General features: G+C 46.9%; 1 protein-coding gene across 3 annotated transcripts in view; it reads left to right on the forward strand.

The window, feature by feature from the left end:
• Positions 1-13,722: 13,722 nt before the first annotated feature.
• SPTBN1 (spectrin beta, non-erythrocytic 1) overlaps positions 13,723-20,518 on the forward strand; it is a 116,487-nt gene continuing 109,691 nt past the window's right edge. The window contains exon 1 of one of the 3 annotated variants that reach the window (XM_084203481.1): positions 13,723-13,867. The gene's annotated coding sequence lies outside the window, so the exon portion shown is untranslated. Of the gene's footprint in view, positions 13,868-14,386; positions 14,499-19,132; positions 19,299-20,518 lie in introns of those variants that run through there. The other 2 variants (XM_084203482.1, XM_084203480.1) reach the window with 2 other exon arrangements.

The raw sequence follows: 20,518 nt of genomic DNA on the forward strand, positions 1-20,518 counted from the left end.
GTTTCTTCTTTACAGGTAAGCTGTGATCTCAGAAGATGAATAAATATTCCCATCCTTGGAGACATCAGTGATGATGGACTTTTAGGCTTAGTAATATATTTATATTTGTTCTCTCCAGAAGAGGAAAAGCTGGAGATTTGGTTTTGGTAAAGGAAAATCCTTTCTTGCATCACTGGAGGTGGGCAGAAGAGTGGGTTGGTGTGAGAGCCCCAGGGCCTGGCTCTGAGCAGTGAAAATACACCCAAAAGAGCTTGACATGGCTGTGTTTCCTAAACAGAGCTGCAGGAGAGGGGAGCACCTGGTGGAATTAATTGCCTGTAATTTTCTGGAGGTGATAGCTGAATGGGAATGGCTGCAGCAGAGCAGAGATCAGAAGGGTGGGGATAGGTTTTTGTTTTTTTCAACAAAAACTGTATCTGATGGAACATCTCAAAAGGAAAAGCTGCATGCAGAGATTGTCTTAAGACATTGACGTGTCCCAAAAGCTTTAGCTGCTGAAAAAACACATTATAGAAAATTTAGGTGCCTGTGCCAATAAATGGCACAGACACATTGGCTGAGAGTTCCAAGTCCCCTTTTCCAGTGGCTTGTGAATGTCAGATTTGAACTTTTCAGACTGAAGCATCCCACCCTCAGTGCCAGGCTCAGGTTGAATTTGCTTTTGCTTTTGATTTTTAACTTCCAACAAAAGCACTTCAGCTCTTCCTCATAATCAGGTGTGTCCCACATATGTGATTTGTTTTTTTATAAATTGGTTAAACCTCATTGACTTGCTCTTTTGGGAGGTGATTACCACAGGTGTGATTGGCCTCATCTGTGAAAGTAACCCCAATTTAGACCTTATAAAACCTCAGTAACACCACTTTCTACCACGAAGAGTTTTGTTGGAGTTTGTCAGGGAAGAGCCTGTGTGGTGAAACAGATCTTGGGTGAGTCTGAGTAAAACTGGGCTGAACACTGAGCAAAGGATGGCCTGGTCCAGAGGTGACAGATGTTCCTGAAGGGCAGCCAGCAAGGCAAGGCAGCCCCTGACTCTGACAGAGGAGGGAAGAAACAGCACTTTCAGGGATGTATTGCTGCAAGGGTGAGGTTTGGTGGAGTGGAATTTAGTAGATCAGCATGAATGAAACAGGTTTCATGGAGCCTGAATCTGACTAGATAAACAGAAGTAATGATTGGAAGCCAAATAATGAGGATTGACAGGCAGGCTAGGAAGCAGCAGGGTGTTAGTCATGAGCACCAGCAAAAACAAAACCAACCCAAAAAGCAGCACAGAGATGAGAAATCAGAGTTAAGAGCAGAAAGCCAGGCATCAAGTAACATGTAGGAAAATGAGGAGGAAACAGAGTGTCTACTCGTTGCTATTAGGGATCATTTTTCCTGGAGACAGAAAGAAGGCTGGGGCCCATTGGGAAAAATAGTGTGTAATAGTTCATAACATAGGGAGGGCTGAATTCAAATTGCACAAGCAGCTCTTCATCTGCGGAGGTGGGAGAGCACTGGAAAGTTGCATTAGTCAGAGGAGTGGTTTGGTATTTTTTATTTGTTCTCAGGGGTTTTTTGTTTTCACCAAGGAGGGTAAGTAATCACTGCAAAAATGTAGTAGGCTGCATAATGAGTGAGTAATGAATGCTCTTCCCCTTGGAACCTCCAAATCTCTAAGGAACACAAACCTAACCAAGATGTCATCTAGTTTGCCCAGGATTTATGGCTGGGGAAGGAAATGATGATGGGGAATGTTGTGGCCTATGGAAGAGGGGCATTCAGGCAAATATTCCTAATTGTGGAGTCCCTGTTCCTTCAGTCCTGACATTTCTACATTTGCTTTGCTTGACCGCCACTTGAATGCTGCTCCTTGGAGAGTCAGCTTTCCATGAGCATGGGAAAGTGCAGGAAGGAGCAGAAAGTCTTTCCCTGACTTGGTGGCAGCCGAATCAGTTCCATTGGCTCCTCTCTGCTGCACAAGCCTGGCCTGGCAGTGTGAGCATCATTGGAAAAGCTGGAGGAGTTATCATCTTCAGGGGCCCCAAATCTCTCCTGGAGTTCTGAAGTCATCAGGGACCAGATGATTCTAGAAGGTGCTTTTGACTCCCTGCCTGCTTGTTCCCATTTCCAGCCTTCCCTGTGGGAATTGGCTGCTGAGAGGAAGCTGATCCTGACCTTCAGGCCTCTGCTGGGGACAAGGGGTTTGTCCTGCAGCCTGGACATAGGCAGCAATGATGTAACACAGGAAGGGAGGCAGGGGGAAGGGAAGGAAATCACATTTTTCCTCCAAACATGAGGATTATATTGATGCCTTGAAATATGCCAAAATCATTGAAATAATTTGGGAAACCGCTGGAAAATCTGCTGTAGAGGCAGGGCTGTCCGGTGGGCTCTGAGTAGTGGCCGAGATGAAACAAGGATCTTTTCTGGGGCTTCACCATAAATCCCAGAGCTCGCTGGCCTTTTGGAAAAGGGTGGGAAGTCCCAGGCTGTGTCCTGGGTGGAGACCTGTTGGCTCTGATGAGTGGGAAGGAGGCCAGTGGGCTGGGGCCAGCCCCGTGGCCTCTGCTATCTCCTGGCACGGAGGGCTCTGCTCCTCCCAGCCCTGCTGCTGACACGCTGCTCCCTCGCTGCTCCCAGAGTGTTTGCCTGCAAAATCCGCTCAAATCTCGCCTGGATTTTGAGAGATTCCTGCTGGACTAGTAGGAAAATATGTCCTGATTTTTGCCAAGGCTGGTGGGAAATTCTACAGGGCCCCTCTTGCCCATGGCTGAGCTCCTCAGCTGGTGCAAAACTGCTCCAAAGTAACTCCAGTAAAAATATGGGGGATGCCAATCCAGTATAAAAATCCCACTGTCCTGCTTTAGGGTGTGCCACCATTTGGGCTGGATTTTAGGGCAAACTTTTAGAATTGAAAAAGCTGAAGAAGTGCATAGAGAAGGGAGGGAGCACTGGGGAGGCTGTGACTGAAGCCTGTCAAAAGAAGGATCTCAAACAAAGTCTGGGTGTGCCCTAGGAATATCAGTCCTCTGCAATCCCTTCCACTCCAATTTTCCTCTGGTTCAAGGCACTGGAAAGGTTTTTGTCAGTGGCAGTTTTCTGAAGAGACACTCAGTGAAATGCAGCTGAGATAAGGCAGGCTGTCACCTGGGAGCATCTCTCCCCTTTCAGCACTCCTGGCTTCCAGATAATTCCATTATGTGCACACATGAAAAGGGCTCTGTCCTGAGATGAGGTTACCAAGTCCAGCCAGGGCTCTGAAGGAATATTTGCAGCTCTTGGAGTGTTCTTCCCACGACAGTGCGTTCAAAGCCAACCCAGCACACAAATCTTTTGCAGAACATATAAAAACTGTCTCAAAATCACTTCTTCACATGCTCCACGATAATTTTATTCCTTTTACATTTGGGCAAGGTGTTAATATTCTTGGCTGGCTGGAAACCTAACAAATACCTTTGACTTCTCCCTTGGCTGTGCTTCTTGTTGGATCTGCCAAGCATTCTTTAGATGTCAAGGTCTGGGATTTATATGCTGGTAAGTGCATGATATTTTTGAGGGCACAGAGTTAACCAATTTTGCACAGAATGTACTGATTATGTAAAAGTCATATTTTAGAATGAAATCGATGCCTTATGGAAAGTCCTAAGAATGGAAGTAAAGTGAAGCTCTGTGTTTCTGCACAGTGCAGATACAACCCCAGGCCTGGCTTTGCAGGATTCTCCACCCTGCTGTGTTGCTGTGCTTCAATCACGACCTGGAGGGTTCATCCCAGAGGTGAAGAGCTCCATTTCCATGTCCCCCCTCCTAACAGGAGTTTCCTCTTTGGCACGTTGCTTTGTTTTCCACTTTGTATGAAGATCTGAATTCCAGAAGCCTAAATAGGCAGGTAACACCAGGCATTTTGTAACACAGACTAGTGGATTTCTCCATGGCTTCCTGAAGTGCTGTTGATTTGTGGAATTAGGGGAGAAGGTGAACATCCTTCTCTTGTCTTGCACTGCCTCATTGCACTTCCACTCCATCCCAAACCAGATCCTTCTGTAGAGGAGGTAGAGTAAAATCCCATGAGACTGAAGTAAAAAAGGAAACTGGGTGAATTTTTATATTTGCCTTTCAGAGGTCTCAGATGCATTTTAAAGCATTTTTGAATGACTAAAAAGGAAAATAAACTTTTTCCTTTTTGTCATCATGTGAACAACTAAAGTATATTAGTCATACCTTTATTTTAGTTTAATTAATGGAGAGATAATAAGATATTTCCAAACAACAGCCCTGGAATGGAAACTGAGATTATCCTTTGCTTTTCTGGGCTGTAGTAAAGATCTGATTGGGAGCTTTGATGAACTTTAGTGCAAAAATACATAGAGTGAATATGGCTTTACTGTGAAAAGCAGATATGGATTACTGCTAGGTACGTTCCATAATGGAAAGTCTCCCATTTGAGGTGGATGTGGATCCACCCTGAACATGTCTTTGTTTATTTGTGAGGTTGTTTCCTGCTTTTCCTTATCACAAACTTCCAGCTGGGAGTTAAAGAGGCAGCGCTGACGTTTCAGGCTCTGGACTAAGGGATGCAAAGAGGCCTTTCCGTCCAGGGAAGGACTTGGACAACTATCCAGGGCTACATGGAGGCAGGGAAGGCTTCTCCAGCTTCCTTCCTTCAGCTCTTAGTTTGACTCCACTGAAACAGAGAGAATAAGAGCAATAACAAACCTGGACTATTTTGCAGTGATTTTTAGCCTGGTTTCACATAGGATTACACATCTGTGCCTTCTTCTTTCCCAATATCTTTTGGAGCTGCTGGCTGAACTCAACACTTGAATTTTTAGCAATAATTAACTTTTTACATGTTTCCTAAAAGGAAACCTGCTTTATACTTCTGTCTGATCTGTTCCCTGTACTAAACTTCTTCTTTTTCAAGACTAGCCCTCAATAACAGGTGCAGCATTCCAGCAGCATTCCCAATAACAACAGAAGCAATGCCATCCTTTTCTGCTGGAAAACAATGTGGAGTGGGATCAAGAGTTGACTCAGATTCTCCCCTTGTCATAATGTCAAAGTCAGTTATGAAGATATCTGAATGTGTAAAATTTTAAATTACTCTTCTAAAATCTATAAGGAAACCCCTGATAAAACACATTTCAGTGATCTTTATGATAGTCGTGAGTTGGGCCTCCTGTGATAAAATATTTTAGTCTGTCCTAGGACAGAAATGATTTGTGGAAAAGCTTCTGAGTAAAAACACAAAGCAAATTCCACACTTTTCAGTGTGCTGCTTCTTGGAATATGAAAAAACCTCAGGCATCGTTCTCTGCTCCCCTGACCCAACACCCATCAGTCACAATAAATAGTAGAAATGTTGTGAAATAAATAAATAATGACAAATCCCTGTCCTTGTGCTCTCCCTGCTGCAGGCGGTGCAGGACGTCCTCGGTACGTTCCTCAGCCAGCACAGAAGGTGCCAGCCTGCTTTGGAGTGGGCCCGGTGAAATCACACTGAAACCCTTCTCCCAAAGACCTGGCGATGGCTGGAGTGTGGATTTGGACAGGCAGGGCTGGCAGTGCCTCGTGGTGACCTGTGGAGCAACGTGGGGCCGGCAGCTCTGGGAGCTCGGGCTCATGGAATGACCCTTCCCTCGCACAGCTGCAGCCTTGGCACCCTGCAGGCTGCGCTCCCTGGGCACTCCCTGCTCCATGGGAACACTCTGCAGAGAGCAGTTTGCCCATATGGGTTCATCTGGACAAAGGAATTTAGGGAAAAATTGCCTTTCTTTTAAGCATGGATCTGAATTTGGATCTCATTTCCATCTTGGCCTCTTTGGGAACAACTGTTCCCAGAAGGAAAAACTCCAGGCTTGTTCCCTGTGTCCAGCAGCTCAGGGTTCTAAGGATTAAATATCAGCCATTGTGGAAGTGGCAAAACAGGAGAAAAATGGGTGATATGAGACCAGAACTCCAAGGGCAAACAGGGATATCCAAAGTTACTCCTAGCACCGTTGAGCGTTTTTTAATTATTATTTTTTCCTGTAGCTCCCTGTGAATCTCTCATTCTAAAATGAAACAGAAACACTTGAAGGTCACAAAAAAAATCGAAGTTTTCATGCTGTATTGCTTTTTCTTATTTTGGTTACAGTTAACCCTTACTTTCCTTCCCTATTTTGCATTATAAACACAGAACTTTTATTCCAAGTGATAAGTGCACACTGAAATCTTCCACCTTAATTGGAAAGATGTCGATGACTTTCCCTGTTTTCAGCATGGACCTGATCCAAAGCTCGGGGAAGGAAACTTCCAGCAGGCGTTGGCCTGTGTGTCACAGACACTTGAATGGCTTTCTGTGCACAGTGGGAAAATAGAACTTTCCATTCTATTATTTTCCTTTTTAAAAGGACATGCAGTATGTACTGGGTTATTTTTTAAATTATTTATACAACTGTATCCTGACAAGCTACAACTTCCTCCTGGGTAAACACAGCTCTAGTTTGTTTCTGTAGTGTGGAGCTGTGTTTATAAGGTTGGGGGAGGACCAGAACTAGTGTGGGGTGTGCTGTCCCAAAAATCCCCCCCTTTATTTTCTTTATAAACTTTGGGGACATTCTTCTTGTGTGGGTTTCACAAGTTCTGGTTCTTTGTACCACAAAACCTGTTTTATCTAACCCACATTTGTTTTTATTCAACATTGTACATATGGATTTTAAATAACTATATGCATAAAACAGTGAGTTCTAGGCACTTGAGGGGAAAGTTGCATCGCAAATCTTTAGCATTCCATATGTATTTAATCTTGAAATTCCAGCATCAGACTCTCCTGTCATATATTAAATGCCATTTTTCCATTCTAGGCCTCCATTGGCTAGATAAGATCAAAGCATTTTGTTGGAAAGTGCTTTGTGGTACCTTGAACTGGGATGCAGGGGGGGAAAAAAATCAAATTCTGGTCTGTCAGGTGCTTAGAAAAGTTCATCTCTTGGCTGAGAGAATCATTGTGCTGTGCCTTGGGTTTGTGCCATTTTCCATGGGCAACAGAGAGGCTCTAGAAGCACTTGAGGATTGGGAAAAGCAGCAAAGGCACTCTGATTTCACAGCCTCTCCTCCCATCAGCTTCCCACTTGTCAGACTTTCCTAATAGCCATTTTGGTTTTGGGGGGTTTTCCCCCTCAAATAACAGTCCTTCATACAAAGCTGGGTTGCCTGCAAATGCAGAAACCTCTGGATTTTTTTTTTTTTCATGAAATCCAAACCCCAGTTTTGGTGCCAAAGGATCCCACGTGGGATTGGAACTGCTGCTTCCCCAGGACCAAAACAAGATATTTACCTGGTGTTTTCCAGGTAGGAATGAGTGTGCTGGCTTCATCCCCATGGGTCACAGGGAAATATCAGTTTGTTTGGCTCTGTACAACTTACATTTTTCCTCATGAAAATACCCTGGATAAAAAGTCATAACCCCAGGTGACCACTCAGTTAACTGGAAACAAAGCTGCCTCCAGGAGACAGGGTTCCTGGAGAGGAAGGATGCAAGGAGCATCACCTGCTGTGTGAGTTTTGCTCTGGTTTTTCTCACTTTGTTTTTGTTCCTAGAGGGAGAGTGTGTTAAACAATAGTATTCTAACTTGTTCTATGCTTTGGCAGTTTTGGGAATAACATACACGCTGAAAGACAGGAATTTAGACATTGTGACCTCTGGCTAACTATAATAAAGATAAAAGTTGAGAGTTTTCCAAGGAAACTAGCCCACAATTAAGATTTAATTCTGCAATTCACCATTCCCCCCTCAGCCATCCTGCTTTGTGATGAAATTTCCAACAGATGGCTGGGATCCTCAGGCGTGGAGAAATTGTTATTATCTGAATATTAGCAGGCTTTTAAAGCTTCCTCCTACCTTAGCTGCTGTGCTAATGAGGCTCCCATCTCCCCTCCAGGGTTTGCCTCAGGGTTTTCTCCTGCAAAAGGGACTTTTCAAAGAAGTAGTGGAAATGTTGAAGGAAATGTTGTAGGTACAGCCTTGGAAGAAGATTTCCCTTCACATCCTTTCTGCAAAGGGCTCTTGACGCTCTTGATTTTTTCCCCCTTGTGGAATAAAGATGTTTGGACCTTGAATTGAAGAGTGTAGGAGTAAACTTCACATAGCTTTAAAATAGAACCACAGCAAGAGAGGGAAAGCAGCATTCTGCAGAAACCTGCTGCTCTAGAACAAGGAGCTGGAGTGTGTGAAATACCAGATCCTCTGCCTTGGATTTCAGGCAAGCCACTATTTATAGGGTGATCACAGAAGCTGACTCCAGACTTCACTTATAAATAGCTGAGCCTACATTTCCCTTCTCTGCCAGAATTTTCCCAACTGCTGTTTCATGCTTCCCTTGTCACGCTGAAGGCTGCTGGTGGTTTGTGGACAAAGTGGCTGGGCAGTGGTGGGCTGATAAAATTGGATTCACCAAGAGATCCCCCTTCCTCATTAGCAAATCCTGCATGGATCCAACCCCACTTTGGGAGTGGTGTGGGAATGTGGGTGATATTGCACACAGACAAGACTCTGGTGACACTTGAAGATGAAACTTGGGCCTTCAAAGTCACTGCAGAACTTCTGACTGCAGTTTGAAAGTCAGATTTTGTGAAAAGGTGTCGTACTGTGTGGGATTCTGAGGAAATCCTGCAGGCCATGTCCTAAGCCCTTAAAATCTGCTGTGCTTGGCTGCTTTTGACTTTTTAAAATTTGGCCAGATCCTTTGTAAGGCAGAACCATGACACTGGGGACTCGTGGCCCACCAGAACATGGCAGAGTCACACACAAATTCCTCATTCCTGGGGTTCATGTGGAGAATTGCTCACTAAGGCAGTGACTGCTACAGACCAGGACATTTTTAGAATAAGCAGTCCTGCATGGAGGCAGGTGAGAGATCTCAGCTAAATGAGGAAAGGGGAATCTTCTTAAAGCTTCCCACAGAATTAAAAGTTACCAGCTTTTGCTTCCAGACCTGCACCTGAGCAACAGCCCTGGTGTGGAGCTTGTCCAGGATCTGACATGGAAGTTGTGAGCATGGGAGCGGGGCAGCAGCTCCAGCCTGGAGCTTTGAATGATAGAGCAGCCTCCTGGTAAATAATTCCTGTTAATGTGCCTCTCTGGGGATCATTTCATCCATCTGTGTGGCAGCATTAAGGCAGAGAGAGCAGATGACTGCACCTGGATGAGGCTCCACTGATGTCAGACACATCTCTGCACGTGGTCCAGCTGCATGGAACTGAACAAGGAATCAGCCCCAGCAGTTAAAGCCCAGCATTACCAGAGCAAGGTAATCACCACAGAAAGCATTTAAAAATTTGTTTATGCTGGTGGGTTCTTGGAGTATGTGCTGATGTCTTAACCTGACCTGAAAGCTTCAGTTTCTGTAGGAAAAGCAAGCAGGTTGTCAGGTAAATGAATAAAACCTGGGAGAGGGCTAAGAATTTAACTTCTTTTCCTGTAGTAGTTAATGGACCAGCCGCACCTCACAACTTTTTTTTGTCAAATTCCATGGGCTGATGTGTATTTTTCATAGAATCATTGAATGGTTTGGGTTGGAAAGGACCTTAAAACCCATCCAGTTCCATCCTCTGCCATGGCAGGGGCACCTTCCACTATCCCAGGTTTCTCCAAGCCCCATCCAGCCTGGCCTTGGACACTTCCAGGGATGAGGCAGTCACAGCTTCTCTGGGCAACCTCTGCCAGGGCCTCACCACCATCACAGAATTTCTCCCTAATAGCTAATCTAAAACTATTCTCTTTCATTTAAAAACCATTAAATTTCTAATTAGGTGCATTTCTGATGCATCTGGAGGAAATGGAGAAGTAAAACTGTGGTAAAACACAAGGAAAAAGAACAATGTTTGGCAACAAGGGGCAAAGTTTTTACAGAGTTTTGTGCAGCTTTTTGTGGGACAGATAAATGCTGAGGATTTTGGTCAAATTTCCTCCCCATTTCTCTTTGGGTGAGGAAACCTTGCTGCATCAACACCTTTGAGGCATTGAGAGCCTCAAACTGCTGCACCACAAAAGGGGCTTTGAAAGGCCAAGAAACTTCCTGTGCAGTTGTAGACATCCTCTGTGATTGGATTTCTTCCTTGTGGAGCCCACAGGACACAAGAGCAGGTCCCAAGACATTTCTTTCATTTTTTAATGTACTGCCTTGAACACAATGGGAAGGTCTGCAGGGGATGTTGTGGTACGCTGGCCCCGAGCCCCTGCCAGCTCTCACTAATGCTTCCTGTCCTTCCACAGGGATTCCTGCCAGGACTCCTCCTGGCCACTGGAGATTGCTGTGATGCTGGCAGGGAGAGCAGGAAAGCTTTCTTGTCTTCACACTGTCAGCATTTCCACTGCTGACTCCGGTGGCGTGGGAAGGAGACAGCAGCTGGCTGAGGCCAAGACCAGAGTTTGTAAGTGCCCCGTGGTTGAGTCATTTTCCAGGGCTGGGGATGTTGGGCACATGGAGAAATAGACCTGGAGCTCACAGGAGCTGCTGGTGGGGAGAAAACAGCTGAGGATGGATGCTCTGGGGACAGGATAGGCACACAGAGTTGGGGAGTGCTTAGAAAAATAAGACTTTCTCAACAAAAGAGTATTGCCAGACCTCTGATGTGCAGCCTGAGAGTAGAGTTACAAATGGTCTGCATGTCCCTGCTCTTTGTTTCTCCCAGCAGAGCCCCTTCCTGTGTCACACACATCTTTCCCTGTGGCTACTGCATGGGGGTACCTGGATGAGTGTTTATTCCCTGATGCAGGGAATTTTGGGCAGGTCAGCCTCCTGAGCTGGTTGTAGAGAAAAGGCAAACTAAGGATTGAGGATAAGACACATTTATGTTCTCAGGGACTGTTGGGAAACAGGAATATGCCAGTAGATCGATTCTGGGAAATGAATTGCTACAATGTGTTCCTGAAGGTAAGGGTGTAACCCTGAGCTGGGTGTAACCAAGGTGCTGAGGAGAAATAGGGTTCTGTGAGGAAATGTTTGTGAAGAGGAGCCATCCTGCTTCCAGACACGCTGCACACAGTGAGGGAGCTGAGTTTTTCCTCTGGGCATATTCTTGCCCATCTTTGATTTTCCTCTCAAGAGCTTGGCCAAGTCTGCCACGAGACAAAGCTCCAGTCTGGATTTGTGCCTTGGAGCCCCGCTGTGTGTCTGCAAGCAGGAGTTACAGGTGGAGGAAAGGTGTGTCTGGTGGGGGGAATGGATCTCAGTCATGCTGGGAACCTGTGGAACTGGAACTGTCTGATAACAGGAGGCTGTTCCAGTCTAATGGAACGGCGAGGGAGTTTTTTATTACAGTGTGAATTTCTTGGTGTGCATTTTTATTGTGTCCTTGGAAATCGACACCATCCTTCAGTAGATTTTTTTGAGTTTTAGTATTGCCTTGACAATTGTGGCTCTTAATATCTCATCTAGATGTGCTGCTTTTGTATCTGCTTGGAAGTACCCTTTTACAAATTCAAATGCAGGCCTTGGGGACATGGTTTAGTGGTGGCCTTGGCAGTGCTGGGTTAATGATTGGACTCAAGGATCTTAGAGGATTTTTCCAACCTAAACCATTCTATGATTCCAATTTTGATTCATTTTATTTTGAATGATGCATTAGGTTGTTTAAACTAGGATTTATTTTTAAATTATCTTTCAGAGAGGTTGGAATATTATTACCTGTATACACCTGTGCAGTGTTTCCCCTTGGTGAAGGTGTCAATATGCACATGGATCTGTTTCTGTGGGATGAGCATCAAACAATAGTATGGAGTGTGGTGCCTTGGTAGATTTTCAAAAGGAAGGAAAAAACTAAGCTTAAATATTGCTTCAACTGCGAAGAAATCTGTTTGCCTGGGCAAAATGTGTGAAGGAAAAGCCTTGAGCTTCCGAGCTAAACTAACTACAAAGTAACAGGGCTGAGGGGGAGTGACTTTGCCCAACATTGTTGCTGCCCCTTTCCACATCATTTAACAACAGTTTCTGTCATGGCCATTCATTCCAGTCCTTTCAGTTTGGTTAAAGGAGCAGGAATGTGGACGTCAGGGGGAACAACCTGTTTGTCTGACTGCCTTCACTCTCTGACATTAGGAAGTGCTCCTACTTTATCTTGTGGGTATTCCCTGCTGAATTGTCACCAGGCTGTAGGCTTTGGGTCTGTAACTGCAACTGGAAGGTTCATGCTGAAAATACACACAAATTGGTGCAGAAGTTTTTAAAATTAATGGGCATCCTCTCTGTCAAACCCGGGAATGCTGCAGCAAACTATCAGCAGCAAAACACTTGTACCTGCCCTGTTCTTCACCAAATGCCAGCTCTTTAAAAAGGAGAAAATGTCTGTCAGTAACTGGGATAACTGGTTGGAGCCCACAGTGCCCCCTGCTATTCTGGTTCTTGCTTCTCCAGGCATTCATTCCTACCCAGTTATTTCCATGGGAATCCGTGCCCACCCATCTTTGAGCTATGGGGGCTAACAAATCCTAAAATACACTGCGTGCTCTTGCTCACTCCCAGACATTGCAGGCTTTTGTCCCTTCCAACTTGCTTGATGGATATTAATAATTGAGTGAAAGGTGATATTTTAAGATATTTCTTAACATCCTAACATTTGAATATATATTTAAAAATTTGTATCTATATCCACACATTTTTACTGCATCCCAGGGTCTGGATATGAACCAGCACAAGTGACAAGCATAAAAGTATGTTCTTAGATCTTATCAAGAATCTTGTAGGCTTCATGGTGACAGAACATTTAAAATAGACTTCCTGAATGCCAGAGGCCCAAGTCTAAGGGACTTAGTCCCTTTGGGGTCTTGGGGATTGGGAATCTGGGAATCTAGGAATTGGGAATCTGGAAATTGGGAGGAGGATGCACTGCAGGAGCTGCAGGGAGGTGGCTCTGTCAGGGCAGTCTTGGAAACCAAAGGAGAACAAAATATCCAAAAGAGCTGGGCTGATAATTTTGACAGGCTGGAAATGAAGCAATATTCCAGAGATTATGTCAGGAAGTGGATATCGGAAATTTTGGCAAAGCAGCTGAGTGTGAAGGGGCAGGAGCCAGATAAGGGGGAGTTTAAGATATGCAGAGGAGAGGAACTCCAGACAGCCGTCAAATAGCAGTGAGTGCAGGGATGAAGAGCAGGAGAAAAGGGAGTGGTAACCAAGGAGCCAAATGAATCCAAGAGTGGTTTGTTGATTTTTTGATAAAAGACATGGATAGCACTGATCCATAGCTGTATTGCAAGTGAGAGCTGAGTGAGAGTGGACAGGAGGGAAGGAGCATGGGCGTGAGGACAGGGAGGGAAGCAGGGAGGCCAGGACTAGAAAAGAAAACCTGAAGAAGCAGTGTCTGCCTCTTGACCTTGGCTGTGGAAGAGGGGAAAGGAGGAAAGGCGCACTGGCTGTGGGACAGCAGTTTTCTCTGGAAACACGGGCAAAATCCTGCCCAGGAAAGGAGGAAAAGGGAAAGTGTGGCACAAAGGCAGCTGGACCTGGGCTCCAGGGTTTGGGTTGCACTGGCAAAGGGAGGCTGTTTACGTGGGAAGGTGGCAGGACTGGAGCAGCAGAAGAGGATGACTGCAGTGGAGGAAGTCAAACCCGGGATGGGGTTTCCACTAGGAATGACAGAGCAGCGGGAGGGAGAGCAGCACTAAAGGAAATGGATGCTGGGGGCGAGCCAATATTGTCTTTGCGATAGGAGAGAGTGTCAGAGGAGGAGGAGCAAGGAGGCTGGAGAGATCCAATAACCAAATAAATGTAAGAGAAGGGAAGGGGAGCCGGGAGTGGCTGGATAACACCCACGGAGGGCTGCGAGCGAGGGCCGGCGGAGGGGGAAGACCTGGCGTGGGCACAGGGCAGGCCCGAGCCGCAGCAGCAGCAGGAGCCAGGAGCAGGTGAGGATGCGCTGCGGGCCGTGCCGTGCCGTGCCGTGCCGAGCCGAGCCGAGCCGAGCCGTGCCGAGTCGAGCCGAGCCGAGCCGAGCCGATCCCCCCGCGCCGCAGGGCCGCCGCAGGGCAGGGGCGCGGGGCGGGGGCTCCTCCCGCGCTGTGCCCGCCCCCCGCGCCCCCCGCTCCGCGCCGGGCGGGGCTCGCGGGGCTCACGCAGCGCCGCGCGGGGCTGCGGGTACCGCCGCTCCCTCCGCACAGCGCGGAGCCGCCGCCCGGGCAGCGCCGAGGTAGGGCCGGGAGCGGGGAGCCGGGAGCGGGCGCGGGGGGCGGCTCCTCTTCCCGGGTGCGTGTGCGCAGCGCGGGCGGCGCCCGCAGCCTCTCCGCAGCCCCGATCGGCGCGGAGCGGGCTCGGCGCTGTCAGAGCCGCCACGCCCCGCCCCGCCCTACCCTGCCCTGCCCTGCGGCGGCCCCGGCCCGTCCCCGGGGGCAGCGGCGGCCGCCGCCCCTTTCCCTCCCTCCCCTTCCCTCCCTCCCCGCCCGCGGTGCCGCCTCCGCCGCGCAGCCGCACGCCCCGCGCGGTGCGGTGCGGAGAGCCCGGCTCGACTGCTGCTCCTGCGGTATTCCTTGCTAGACGGATGTAATTCCTCCTTTATTTTTCTTCGGCGGGGCGGGGCGCGGGGGGCGGCGCGGGGGTCGCGGCGCGCTGTCAGCCGGGCCCGCTGCGGGGCTTTGTGTGCGGGAGCGCCGCGCCGACCCCGCCGAGCTCCGGGTGCGGAGCTGCGGTCCGGGCGCGGCCATCGCCCGCCGCCGCGGCTGCCTAGGTGGCCGCAGTTAGCGGCACAATGCGTGGGCTTGGTTCGGTTGTCTCGGGGCTGGCTCTGGCTGTTAGGTGGGTACAGGCCTGATTTAACAAAAAAAATATGGCAGACTTGTGCTAGAGACTGTGAGACTGCAGCAGCTCTGAAAAACCCTTGTTCATGGCAACCGGGGCTGACGTTTCATTCAGTAGCTGATGTTTTTCCTTTTGGAGTGATGATACAGAACTAGAGTGAGGACTGAATTTGTGATGTTGATGTCTTAATCGTGAATGAAATTGCATTCTTGTTTAAAGGTGAGTAGTGATCTGTGTTTCTGCGTTGTTCTCTGCATTGCCCATAGGTATAAATGCTAAATGTTCCAGATCAGGATTGCAGGGAGAGGGAATAAACACAAACTCTCAAGATCCGGAGCGTTCGGCTCATCCTTCGACCTTTATTGACAGCATACCAGCATTATGAAACCTGATTATTGAACAGTTCGGGAAAAGGGCTGGAATTCCCGCAGCCCAGCATCGTGCTGACAGGCATCTTGGGGAACAATGCTCCCCGGAGCCGGGGTTAGAGAGGCAGGGCAGGGAGAGGAATTTATTCCGAGAGATAGCAGCCGTGTGGAAATGTCAGGGGAGGCTCTGGCTCCTCAGGCCATTGCAGGAAAGCTCCGCTGGAGGAAGGACTTGCATACACTCAGAAGGCTCTGGAGAGAGAGACAGGAGTGAAAATGGAATGGGAGAAAGGGCTGGGAAGGTGGGTGATGGCAGTGGGATGTGATTTTTAAAGAGTTGTTCTTGTCCTTTAGGATTTTTTGGGGTTTTTTCCCCCTCCGTGTTTCTGGGGAAAACAGAAATGGCTGTAGTGATGCCTCCATGACTTAGCAGTGGTTGTAGGGCTGTGAGGAGGGACGAGGGGCTGGCTCATGTGTCACAAGCAGTGCTGAAGAGGCAAGAAAATAGGGAATATTCTGTTACTTCATGCATATTTTGTTACTTCAGGAACATAAGCGTGGAATTATGAATGTGGAATCAGGAGGTCAGGTTCTGGAACAGAACCCGCTTTCGGTTTTTCTGTAATGCAGGTTAAGTGCAGCAAATGACACTCACTAAAGCAGGATGCAGCATTTTGGGATAAATAGGAGCTTGCAGCAGCCATGTGGCAAAAAGCGTTAGAGATGCTGTTTCATCTCGGTGGTGGCACGGATCCTGCAGCTTTTGGAACTGCTGTGTGTCACTGAGCCCTGCCTGCACACAGGAGTGGGGCAGAGAGGGGCAAAACCCTCTTGCTGCATAAATGAAGCCCAGGATACTGCTGTGTGCTACTCCAAGAGCCCCTGGGGAGTGGGAGTACAAACCATTTTATGAAAAATATTTACTTTTTCCTTCATCGTCTATAAAATGGAACCAGCTCAACCCCCTTTATTGGATGGGCCTGGATTGCTCGTTTGCATTACGTCACCTGACTAAGGATTTATTTTTCATGTGGGTCAGTTACGGGAGGAAATATTTGTAGCTGGATTGCCTGCAAAATAATTGTATTTCATTAGCAAGGAGTGCATGGGCATCTTTCATGCAACACAGAGGAGAAAGTCTGTTTATGCAGATGTTTAAGGGTCAGACTGCAAAAGTTATTTAGACTGTTAATCTCTATAGGCACCTAAATTCCTTAGTCATCTGATCTGGGCACAAGTGAACAACCAGTACAACAGTTTATCATTGCCCATTAGCCATGAGTCAGCTACTAAATCCTGCCCAGGCTGGTGTCTGTGGCTGCAGGCTTCCTGATTGCCCTTTCCCTAGGGTCTAGGAATACCTCTGGAAGTGTTGGAGCCCCAGGGGCCAGACGGATCACCTGTCAGGGCAAGGAGCCACTAGCTGCCCTTGGATGTCTCTGGCTCAGCTGAGGCTGTGCAGGAGAGCAGTGCAGGCTCTTTCCTGTGCTGCCTGGAAACTGCTGATGAGAGCAGGCCTGTGCTCCATGGTAGGAGCCCTGTGGAGCCATAAGGGCTTTCCTGGCATATCAGCTCCTGCTGTGGGCTGCTCCTGTTCCCAGCTGATGGAGCTGGGGAGTTTGCCAGCACGTTGGACCCTTACCTCTGCCGAGGCTCGTGGCAGTTTTCCCAAGTGAAACCAGCAGGAATCTGGCCTAGAGGTGTGAAATGTGAAAATCCAGTTGCCTTCTCTTGCTTTAAACCTGAGAAACTGCCTCGTGTTGGATTGTTCTGAGCAGATACCGCTTGTGTGGAGAAGCAAGGGTTGGAGCTGCAGCTCCACACTGAGGGGAGTGTGATCCATTGGGATCCATGTCCTGCAGAGCCTGGTTTGGAGCCTGCTTCCCCCACTGCTGGGTTCTTTCCCCCCCACCCACATGTGGTTTTCGTTTGTCAGCCTTTTATTATTACTCTTAAAATGATCTGCTGTGAATTTGTTTTTCTAATGAACATGAATACAATGTTGCCGCAGTTACAGCTGGACCTTTGGAGGCTTTTCCTGTAATGAAAAAAGGGTTTCAGAGAGATTACTTGTTTTTTTAAAAAAAGAAAGATGTAAGAAAAATTCTTCTTATACCCAGTAGACCCCAACTTATTCAACAGCTTGATCAGAGTGACATAGATCAATTCTACATATATTTAAGGAGGCAGGTTTTTTTCTCTTTTGTCCAACTTTATTTCTTTTTCATATATTGTTAATCCCAGACACGTATTTTACTGTCCATTCCTCATTAAAAAAGGCCAGTTTTGGATGGAACAAAGCTTTGATGTGTGTTGTTAGGTGAGGGTTGAGTTCATAACAGATTTTATGGCTAGGGGGGCTGTCTCTGGAAGTGTTACTTCTGCTTGCAGTGAAATGTATGTGATTATTGAAAGGTATGCACCAATGTAAAAAGGTTGTACTCGGGGGTTGTGTACATCTCCCTATGCCCAAGGACAGATTAAGGTTGAGGATTACATTGAGCTATTGTTTTTCATCGCTGTTAACATTTTTCTCATCATCTCCTCTGTGAGGTTTTTTCTCGTTGAACGGTGATAATTTCAGGATCTTCTTTGTCATGTCTTTTCACTTTTCTGCTATCCTCTTAATATATTATTTGATTGTTTAATATATTTACTCTCCTATGACATTGCACAAACTTGTATTTGTTTTTGAGATGCATGTGTTTTAGCCTACCAGAAACCCCTTTGGTGTGCCACCACTGCCACCAGAGGAACGAATTTATGCCGCTGTGCAGCCACTTTTATTCCACAATGTGCTGAGTGTTAGAACTTTAAAAAGAAATGGTGAGTTGGTTTGATTTGTTCAGCAGCCTCTCATGTCAAGAGGGCAGTAGGGACTGAACAGAAGAGGCACTGCATGTGAAGCCCTGGTGGCAGCAGATGCTGCCCCACACCTGTTGGACACTGGGAATAGCCTCGCTGGTCATACCCGTGCCCTTGGAACAGGAGAGGTGTGCCATTAACACTCTGTCCTGAGAGCTAAAAATACTCTGCCACCAAACTGTTCACAGGTAAATGTTCCAAATTTAGCAGTTTTTTTGTTTACTGGTTTTCCAAACATAGGCTGTTCCCTTTTTGGGAGAAGTAGCCAGACCTGCTGAGCAATTTGCCTGTGATGTGTGAAAAATGTTCAGGAATGATGTTCCTGGATTTCGTCTCGGTTTTGTTCACGTGTCCAGAGCTGTGCACCAGAGGAAACTGTTTATCCTTCTCTGTGAGAATAGAAAACACAGATGCAAATCATCAGAGAAGCTGTGGGCTTGCCTTGAAAACCAAAGTGTTTGTATTATTTTTAAGACAGGAATAGGGATTGACTGACAGCTCAGTTTGATTGGTGTGACCACTGGGTGTGGTTTCGTTAATCATGTCTCAATACAGCGTAGAATGATCCCTGGAATGGGCAGCTGGTACTCTGCATGAAATGTGGGGTCTGGGAAGAGATGTAGCTGCGGACCCAGATTTAGGATGTGAGCAGAGAGGAAGAGATGCAGACCTGGAGCCACCCAGCCATGCCCCACTACCCCCATGAGCAACTGGCACGGCGTTATAATGGGTTAGAAGCAGCCAACTTAATGAATCAAGCATTTATGCTTCATGTGTTCAGTCTCCCTGTAGGAAGCGCTGGAGTGGCTGTTGTGACCCTTCCTGCCCTCAGTCTGGGGGGACTCAGACACCTTTAGTTCTGGCTTCTGTTTTTTCAGCTTGCCTTGAGGTTTTGTAAAGCAGCATCACACTGAGGTCGTGCCTGTGCTAAAATCTCCTGGCCAGGGCTGCAGTGGTGCCTGCAGAGATCAGGGAGGATCGTGCCCCACCCCAAAACTGTGGAGCTGGATTTTCCATTTTCCCCCTTCCTTGGAGGCGTCAGTGGCCGGCCTGGGTGGGAGGTGCTCCGAGGTGACGCAGAGGTTCCTCTCCAAGCCAGGCTCTGACATTTTAAGGTTATACTGATTACCCACTTTATCCCAGGCAGACATTTTTCCCAAGCCAGACCTACCGGCATCATTGGGAAGTCTTTAGTTTTTGCTGTGGGATTCAGCCCCAGTAGTGTTCCAAGAACGTGGTCAAGGTCTTCTACAAGGAGTTGTGGGGATTTCCTGCCATCCAGCAGTAATCCAGATCCACAGCTTTTAGTTTTGTAAGTTCCTGCCTTTTGTTCTGAGTTAATCCTATTGCTCTATGGATTGATTTATTATAGAATGACATGGGTGTCCGCTTTTGGTTCTTACATGATAAAAGGGAGCCTTGTGTTTGCAAGGGCAAGGAAACTGTGCATGGTGAGCTCTGGCAGCGTGGGCAGAGCCCGGGGTACAGTGGAGCTGATCACTCTGGCGTTGTGCACCAGGACCAAAAGCTGATTTTTCCCACTCATTAAATCAATTTTGCTTAGTGCCTAGACACCACAAATGCTCCAGCTAATTATAGCAAGTAGCTCCTCTGTTTTTTTTGGCTTGGAAGGGAAAAGTTGCTGCCTGCTGTATGTAATCTAATTTAACGTAGATACATTTATTTGAACACTCACAGGTTTTGGATTTGGGCATTCCAGGTGTTGGCTTTTTTCAGTATCTAGACCAATGGTGAGATTTTTCTTGTCAAGGGCTTTCACTGACTTTTCTCTTAGTGGACAAATATTTAATGAAAATGTTTCAGGGTCATCTGCACTGGTCCCTGCAGATGAGGTGGATGGCTCGTGGCTCCCGGGTGCCAGTGGCACACACATTTATAGCAACACTGGAATACAGCTTGGAGTTAATTTTTGGAAAAGGATTTTGGGCCTAGATCTGTCTTATAGAAATCTGGGTGTTTGATACAGGGGGATCATCCAGTAGATCACCCTTTGCTAGAGCCTGGATCATGCAGTGAGGAAGTCAGGAGAGTTCTCTATAAGTTAACAGGAATTCTTTGTCATGTAGGATCCATATGGGATAAAGATAACCCGGTTAATTTAACAGCTGTTTATTTTTTTGTAATGTAAAATATTGTGATCATTTTTGGCATATAATGCCATGAATAACTCTCTACAATTTCATCATAGTAAAAGATGAATCGATGAATTTCCACCTTTTTATTTTTAACCTTTTTTTAGTGTAATGTATTCCTATAGCAATTTTAGATGCTTTTAGGAGGCTAGGTCCTGAGCCTGAAAGAAATCTGGCTGACTTTGGTGAGGCTACACTGATTATCACAAGTTGAAAAATCTGCCTTGCACTTTTCGAGTTTTCATAAAACAAACACTGGAGCCTGTTGTGTTTTATTCTGTTGGTGTTTTTGGCATCAGAGAAGCTTTTCCTGATTGTTTTCCTCATTTGAAGGCTGATTGTACTGAGTGACCTCTTGCTACTAAAGGGTGGGTCAGTT

Source organism: Fringilla coelebs (assembly GCF_963513975.1).
Source record: "Fringilla coelebs genome assembly, chromosome: 3".
Taxonomy (NCBI): Eukaryota; Metazoa; Chordata; class Aves; order Passeriformes; family Fringillidae; genus Fringilla; species Fringilla coelebs.